This window comes from Mus pahari, chromosome X, assembly GCF_900095145.1.
Source record: "Mus pahari chromosome X, PAHARI_EIJ_v1.1, whole genome shotgun sequence".
NCBI classification, from domain to species: domain Eukaryota; kingdom Metazoa; phylum Chordata; class Mammalia; order Rodentia; family Muridae; genus Mus; species Mus pahari.
The window spans coordinates 89,455,465-89,463,940 of record NC_034613.1 but is presented as its reverse complement, the minus strand read 5'-3'; the positions used below and the strand labels follow the sequence as shown (position 1 = coordinate 89,463,940).

At 45.0% G+C, this 8,476-nt stretch overlaps 1 pseudogene; it reads right to left on the bottom strand.

Annotated features, from left to right (window-relative positions):
• Positions 1-6,289: 6,289 nt before the first annotated feature.
• On the bottom strand, positions 6,290-7,814 carry LOC110314297 (annotated as a pseudogene).
• Positions 7,815-8,476: the final 662 nt, after the last annotated feature.

The window sequence follows — 8,476 nt, the reverse complement described above, 5'->3', positions numbered from 1 at the left end:
AAAGAAAGAAAGAAAGAAAGAAAGAAAGAAAGAAAGAAAGAAAAGATATGGGCTCAAAAGTCAAGCAAGCATAAGGGCTCATGACTTTAACCCCAGCATTTGGGAGACAAAAGCAGGTGGGTGCTGAGTTCGAGGCCAATCTGGTCTGCTGAGTGAGTTCGGGGACCACCAGAGCTCGTAGTGAGACCTTGCCTGGAAAAAAACTCAGAAAACCAAAAATGTGCTCTACTTCCTTCTCCCTGGAGACCGTGCTGCTCTGTGTAGGCTAATCATAAGAATATGAGCATGCAAGGACACCACAAGAAACCTCACAGAATCACTTAAACAGGGCTCACACAGGCTCATGGAGAGATTGGACAGACAATGCATGAGTCTGACCTAGGCCCCTCTCTATGTGTTATAGTTGTGTAACTTGGTGTTCTTGTGGAACCCCTAAGAGTGGGAATAGGGGTGTCTTTGACTCCTTTGCCTGCTTCTGGGACCCTTTTCCTCCCACATGATTGCATGGTCTAGCCTTAATGTAAGGGTTTGTGCCTAGTCTTCTAACTTGTCATGCCATGCTTGGTTGAGATCCCAGGGAGGCCTGATCTTTTCTGAAGGAAAGGGAGGAGGAGTGGATCTGGAGGAGAGGTGAGATGTGGGGAGGACTCTCTCAGGAGAGAAGGGAGAGTAAACTGCTGTCAGAATGTGCTATGAAAATAGAAGAACAAATAAAAGGAAAAAATAAAAGAAAAAAATTTTTAACTCTTTTTTTAAAGATTTATTTATTTACTATATGTAAGTACACTGTAGCTGTCTTCAGATACTCCAGAAGAGGGAGTCAGATCTTGTTATGGATGGTTATGAGCCACCATGTGGTTGCTGGGATTTGAACTCCGGATCTTTGCAAGAACAGTCGGGTGCTCTTACCCACTGAGCCATCTCACCAGCCCCCATAAAAGAAAAATTTAAAAGCGGCGAAAGACCAAAACAAACAATAAAGAATGTAAGCACTCCTAGGGATGCACACACCACCCTTTACCCTAGTAATACAGCACAGGAATACAGTAATACAGTAATACAGTAAAACAGCACAGTAATACAGGAATACAGTACTACAGGAATAGAAAAATACAGGAATACAGTAATACAGCACAGACGCCCGCCGACCCACTGTGCATGCTTTCCTGCTGCACAGGACAGAACTGTGGTCCCTTCAGCAGAAATAAAATGTTTTGCTTTGCTGAAATACTTTGGATTGTATGGTCATTTTCTCGCATGCTGAGAGCTGATTGTGGATTTAGTTTGCCATTTTCTGATGATTAGTGTTGCTGAGACCCTCCCTGTACCTGCCATCACTTGAGAAATGTCTACTCAGCCTCTTCACTAATTTTTTAATTAAGTTGCTTGTTTTGTTCTGTTTTGGAGTTAGTTGTCCAGCTTCTTTAAATATTCTGGATATTAACTCCTCAGCAAATATTTTCTGGCCAATTTGGAATCTGGCCAAGTCCTTAGCAAAATACGTTCTGGATATTAACTCCTTAGCAAATATATTCTCTGCCAATTTGGAATCTGATTTTGAGTTTGTTGGATGTGCAAAAGCAAGACAACTCCTGCTACTGCAGTGTACAAACCCTAATCCCTGCCAAGAACTAATGTTGAGTATTTTTCCTAGGAGTTTTGAGAGTTCAGATCTTAGCCAGGCCTAGTTGCATACCCTATAGCCCCAGCTACTCATGAGGCCAAGGCAGGAGGCTTCCCTGGGCTATAGAACCAGATGAAGGATGTCTGGGAAACATAGTAAGAAGGTGTCTTAAAATTTTAAGTTAAAGAATGTAACTCAGACCAGATATGCTTACACGTAAGCACCTTTAATTCTAACACTCCCAGACAGGGGCAGGCAGATCTCTGAGTTCCAGGCCAGCCTGGTATACAGAGGGAGTTCCAGAACAGCCAGGGGCTACATAGAAAACCTTGTCTCAATCCAACAAATAAACAAATAAAAAAGAGATGTAATTCTTTGGTAGAATGTTTATCTAAGATGTATGAAGCCCTGGGTTTAATATCCAGCACAACAAAGACTGTAGGATGTACATTTAGTATTTTGTGTTTGCTTCTCTGTATGTTTACCAACCTCCTGATAACAGGGCCTTAAACATATAGGCAAATGCTGGACCATAGCCCCAGCCCTGTTTTGCTTTTCTGATTGTATGTGGGCTAGGGTGGCCCAAAACTCATGGTAATTCTACTGCCTAACCCCCCCCCCCCCGGAACTGGACTTAATAGCAGAAGCTACCATGCCTGGCTGTATATTTTGGATTATGATACACCCTGTGCCCTGTTACTTATGCTCCCCTTCTGGGAGACATTTTCTCTCAGTCTGCTCTCCATCGCAAGAGTAAATGAAGCATTCTATTTGTATATTGTCCTTAGCAGGGACCTAAAGCTAGTCAGAAAACTGTTCTACCTTATTCTGAGATCTAGTCTCTATACCCAAGGAAAGTGTGGTAATTGTTGTGTGATGGGAGGAAAGGTTTAAGAAATGATTCTTTTTTTTTTGGGGGGGGGTGGGAACTGTGTGGCCCAGTCGACAACAGAGAGATCTGGGGAAGTTATTCTCTATTCCTTTCTTTCTTTGCCTGTAAAATGAGATAATATTCACCTGCATTATAGACTGAGAATTTGTACTGGCCAGTTTTATGTCAACTAGACAGAGGCTAGGAGAGAAGGGAGCCTCAGGGGAGAAAAATCCTTCCTCCATAAGATATATTTTTAATTTAGTAACTGATGACAGCCCATTATGGGTGATTCCATCCCTGGAATGGTGGACCTGATATCTGTAAGCAGGCTGAGCAAGTCATGAAGAATAATCCAGTAAGCAGCACCCCTCCTTAGTCTCTGCATCAGCTCCTCCCTCCAGGTTTCTGCCCTATCTGAGTTTCTTTCCTGACTTACTTTGATGATGAACAGTGATGTGGAAGCATAAGCCAAATAGACCATTGCCTCTCCAAGTTGCTTTGGTTATGATGTTTCACCATAGCAATAGTAACCGTAGGTTACATAGAATTAAACAGGATTAGGCCAGGCGTGATGGCGCATGCCTTTAATCCCAGCACTCGGGAGGCAGAGGCAGGCGGATTTCTGAGTTCGAGGCCAACCTGGTCTACAGAGTGAGTTCCAGGACAGCCAGGGCTACACAGAGAAACCCTGTCTCAAAAAAAACCAAAAAAAAAAAAAAAATGAAATAAAATAAACAGGATTATTTAATCTGTTGATATAAAAATCACATCTGAAAAGGAATAAGAGCTAGTTTATTTTGGAGCTATTTTGAGGAACCATGGCCAAGAAAACAAATTTAGGTTACATGAAATTTCATGTTCTGATGTGGAAGCAGTTTCAAGAAGCTTTATAACTTTACAGAACAGAGAAAGTTATAAAAATCAAGGCAAGTTTAAAATATATTGATGGATAAACCAGTAAGGCAAGTAGAACAAGATGGAGGGTGATAATCATTGGCCTAAAATACAATCTGGTAGTAAGCATTCTTAGCCACTGAATGGCAGAAGTTAGTGGCCTGCTAAGGGAATACAATGGCTTGGCAAACAATAGCCACCCCAGAAAGCTAAAACTAGCCCAAGACAAAGTAATTAACCTCTGAACCAGCAAAATTCCAATCTCTCCACAGGACTGAAATCCCAATTCACCCATCATTAGTCTCTGCAGACACAGAAACTTCTTCCAGAAGAGTTATGTTCATAGAGCAAGACACAGCTTCTTCTCAGGAATTTTTATTCACAGATAATATGAACACAGACATGTAAACACAGGCATGTAAACACCCACTAAAGAGTACTGCTGATTTAATGATTTGTTGCATGTGATAAACAATAGTCTTCCTTGAAAATGCCAGCTCATCTCTCTGGGTGCTAACAACAGCCTCCACCAGCAGGCTTACACACAGAGCGTGCTTTATGGGACACTCATATTTCAGTGCAAACATCCCAGGACACAGATATTTTATGGTTTTGACTATAGAAAAGGAGCCACTGGCACGCTGACAGGAAAATGTTGCAGCGGGGAAGGAAGTGCGCTCATTCAAAATGCACTTGAGCTGCACTAGGCCAGGGATTACAAACTGAGCCAGGCTGAGCAACGTGGTGTTTACACCGACTTGGGCAGCTGGCTCAGCGTGAGGCTCTGGATGGACACAAAGGCTGCTTGTTGCCTGTCCCTCTGCAGCAGCAGCAGAGCAGGAACACACTGCTTCACTAGCAAGAAGCCTGTCTCACAGCCTCTCCTCTGCGAGAAAGTTGAAGAACAGTATGTGCCAAGACAGTATTTCTTTTACTTTTAGAACGCCATCTCCAAATATCCTTGCATAAACCAGATAGCACAAGAAAACAGTATCTGCTCTGTGGTGGCTTCTCCTTCCTGACGACAGGGTCCCCTGTATTGCTGGGGTGGCCTGTAAGCCCCTAGGTAGGCCCACTGTCCCACATGTCGTGGTTGCCCAGCTCCACATCTGGGATTCTGGGGGATAACTGTCCCCCAGCCCCAGCCCCTAACACACACACTCAAAGGCAGCATCTCCGCCCAGCAGACAGCCTCCTAGCCTGTGCTGGTGACAGAGCCAGAGCAGGCACGATGAAGATGAAGCCTTTTGTCACATCCCTGCCTAGGAAGAGCTAGGTCTGGCCGGGGCGGGGGAGGGGCGGGCCTTCTGCCTGTGCCATGAGGCTTTTCAGTACTGCCGCCTAAGTGCAGGAGCACAATACAGGAGGGGAGACAGGCCTGAGGGGAGGGAGGGACCCTCTGAGGAGACACTGCAGCCACCAGCAGAGGCCAGAGCAGGAGCTGCAGCTGCCAGCTCCCCAGCCAGGCTGAATGCAGCACTCAGCAGAGCAGCTACCCTGCCTCCCTTAAAGGGGAAGCCTCCACACAGAGGAGAGCTGGGATGAAAGCTTTCACCAGCTCCTCAGAGAGAGGCACTGTTACCAGGGAAGGAAGGAGTGGGATGTGGATCAAGAGCAAAGGCACAGGCGGCCGGCGCCAAGTACACCAAGGTGGTGTGCTTTCCAAAACCTAGGGATGAAAAGGAGAAACAGAGCGCTCTTGCTTCTGAGGAGGCACGGAAACACACACACACACACACACACACACACACACACAGAGAGAGAGAGAGAGAGAGAGAGAGAGAGAGAGAACCCCTGAGAGAAGTTCCCTAGTTCCCTGGACTACAGGGTGTCCCCAGACAGCTGACACTGGGAAGTTCTGTCCTCTGTGTACCACAGCAGAAGCTCATGGCAGTCTTCCTCCCTTGTGGGCGATGGGAACTTTGAGCACCTGATGAAACTTTAATTTTTTCAAAACCTACTTTTAATGACAGTTCTTAAATGCTTTAACCTCCCTTGTAGACTACTACCCACCAGAAGTAGTGGGAAAGAAAGGATAAGGGGAAGCAGACGTTTAAAAAGGTTCTCTGGAGCAACTCCTGTCTGTGTTGTCTGGAAATCGGCAGTTTAGCTTACAGGTTAGCAGTGGCAGCTCCATCCACTTGCAAACATGTCACCAAGAGAGTCAGGACAGCAAACAGGTATCAGCAGTGATGGCACTACCTAGCAGACAGCCAGGCCTCAGCGTTGGCACAAGACAGCAGGAGGGACCTGGAGGGACCCCAGAAGAAGGTCCCAGCTGTGCCTCTCTCAGAAAATCATCCAAGACTGGAGACCCGCAAGCATTGCATTTCACAGCTAGCTCTATAAGCAGTCCAAGCTTGACCTCCATCACTGTCCATCGAGTCCTAGTTACACCCTCCAAACATCACATGTCCTCCATGGGTCTTGCCTCAGTATGTACACCTGTCTCAGCTGACATTACTTTGCCAATCAGCCCGAGTCCATGGGAGCAACAAGAAACTGCAGCACACTATGGGAAGATTTTTCCGGTGCGTTTCTCTCTATGGAGTACTGAGAAATGCAGCTCAACTACACAGTGTAAGCTGGGCCAAGAAATGAGTGTTGTTAGCAAAGAATCCTTCATCATGTGTCCTCTCGCATGCTTGCTTTAGCAGAACATCCTTTCCTGTGTCTGCTTCAGCTAAACATTCCTTCACATGTTTGCCCCTAGCAAAACACCATCCAATCGACTTTCCAAAGAACCCTTAAAAGTTTCCACTTCAACCTGCTATATGCCAGGTCTGTTCAGACTGAAGCTGTGACAGAGAGGTACCCTGCTCCTCAGCAATTTTCTGCAGACATTGGAGGAGCTTGGAAGGATGGTCAAATCAGCTGCCCTGATAACTAGAGGCCTACCTAGTATATGGACCCAGACCCTATGTAGACAATATCTACAAGTTGGGATTCAGTATTACCTGCATTCAAGTTGCACACTCTGGGTGCATGAAGGCTCACACTCAGTGAATTCCATCAGATTTAATAGCAAGAGGGCAAAAGGGATGAGCAGGAGACAGAAGAGAGTAGCATGGAATGGTGGTCAGATGGTGACGAGTCTTGGTCCTTAAGGAAGTTCCAAGTGAAGATTTTGAGGTTCACTTTTTAGAAATGTCTACATGATCTTTTCACATGGAAAGGCAGAAACTTTTTTGATAAATAAAATTATTGCATTTAATGTTATTTTCTTAAAAACCCAAATCATCATATTCCTTAATGTTGTACCAAACAATGCCAGTTCAAATGATACAAAATGTATGTCAACAGTACCTGAAAACAAAATTAAGAAGGGTATAAAGCCCTCCCTACAGTTCGTGTAATTTACATCAAGTGGTCATGGAAACAAAAAAACTCATTAAAATTATTTTATAATTATGCACAATGAACAAAAGCATAGTAGATAGCAGAGTACTTTTCCACCATAAAATTATTTACACCTGTTTATTCATCTAGAAACACTAGCTTGAGAGGTACTTGTCAGGTATATTCCTCTTGAAATAACTTCTCTACAGCAAACAATTGTCTTCTATTTGGAACACATTGAAAAAAAATCAATTGTCTCATTATTTTTGTGTTTTAAGTCTTGATTCCTAATAGCTCAAGGTCTTATGGGAGAATCCTGGTGTCTTGGTAAACACACTGAGATCTAGCAGAGTATTTGCATTCTGAAAATACTGTCTAGTTCATGCAAATGCTTGTGTGTAGGCTGTGCACCCGGACTTCTCCTGGACATCACAGGACTTCAGGGGACAGGATAAAGCCGGTGTTAGGAAAGCTTCACACCGATTTTGCTTTGCTCCTTCTCCATCAGGCCTTGCGCTTCCTTCTCCATTTTCTTCCTTTGTTGTTCTGCTGCTCTCTTCTCTCTCCATCTGCAATTTTCCGCTGCCTCAGGATTTCTTCTGCTTGCCAGGCCGCATCTTCTTCCTCTTCCCATGCACTGGTGTTTTCTTGCCACGGATCTAAGTCACCTAATTCTGAAGATTGATGAATAAAAGGCCTATCTTGTGCAGCTGCCAATCTACTGGAAAAACCTGTGCTACCATCTGGGACACCAAAATTCAAATCTTCTTAATGACAATTTTCTGAGTTTTCCGTATAGTTGATGTCGTGGCCTTGAAGTAGTCAGGTTCCAGTTGTTCCAAGGAGTTCTGCTGCCACAGTCCCACTCCCTCCTTCGATGCACTCGTGGGTGCATTTTCATCCCAGGAAGTCCACTCCTCCAGGTCCGTCTACAGACGAATAATCGACTGTGGTGGGCAAAGTTATTCCATCTCCACTTAATTTCCTCCCTCTGCCAGATCTGCACATTAATCTCTTTAGGAACAAGAACACTGTTGCTAGGCAAGTACAAACATTAAAGAACTGAAACTGAGTGATGGCCATGGTGAAAGCCAGAACCTGCCCCTCCCCCTCCCCCTTCCCCTCCCCGCCCGCCAGCTCTGTGGAGGCCCTGAGCTGCCACTGGTCGCCCACACACAGCTGCTGCCTGCCTTGAGCTTGAGCTCAGCTAGCTCAGTCCCTGCTCAGCTCATTCAAAGCTGGATGTGCACTCCCTCGCAGCCACTTTGTCCTCCTCTTCTCCAAAAATTCCCAGAGTTTTTTTTTTTTTGGGGGGGGGGGGCAAAACACAGTAGTTAAGTATATATCAAGAAATTAGAAGTTAAACTTAGTGAAGAAATGAGGGCTGTATATGAAGCTCAGTGCAGAAGGCCCTGGATGCTACCCTCTACTTGCAGCGTGGAAACACAGACACATGCACGCCAGCTAGAACGCATGCAGGAAGGAAAGAGTATCTTGAGGTGTGAATTGACTCTTGGTGAACTTATGGTTTCTGAAGAAGGAAAGCATCCCCTTAGGTGCAGCCAATGCATAGTACCTATTTGGTCTTAAATAGTCTGTATTTGCTCTAGGTGTTATAGCACAAGGAAGTAAAAATCAATCTCAAATGCTCAGAGGCAGGTGGATTTCTGAGTTCGAGGCCAGCCTGGTCTACAAAGTGAGTTCCAGGATAGCCAGGGCTATACAGAGAAACCCTGTCTCGAAAA